The sequence below is a fragment of the Cyprinodon variegatus genome, unplaced genomic scaffold (assembly GCF_000732505.1).
Source record: "Cyprinodon variegatus isolate N-32 unplaced genomic scaffold, C_variegatus-1.0 Scaffold1635, whole genome shotgun sequence".
NCBI lineage: Eukaryota > Metazoa > Chordata > Actinopteri > Cyprinodontiformes > Cyprinodontidae > Cyprinodon > Cyprinodon variegatus.
The window spans coordinates 39448-39792 of NW_015152088.1; positions in this window are offsets into that span (position 1 = coordinate 39448).

Genomic DNA, 345 nt, shown 5'->3' on the forward strand with positions numbered 1-345 from the left:
GGACCCCGTTCATTACATCAAAATCAATAACATTTAGTCCTCCTTCAACCAATGATTTAACAACATGGTCTTTTCTAATGTAATGGCATCCAATCCTCCAAACGAATTTCAGAAGAATATCATTAGTTCTCTTGATTAACTCCCTTGATACCGGCAGAGAAAATTATTCTAGATAGACCCTCCATTCTGGACAATAGCACTCTACCAAATAAAGAAATGTCTCTCCTTAACCAACTGTTTAAAATTGATTTGCAATGATCCAATTTCTTCACAAAGTTCAAATTCTCATTTATTTTCATATTTTTGGAAATAACTATACCTAAATATTTAACCTCTGATTTAATG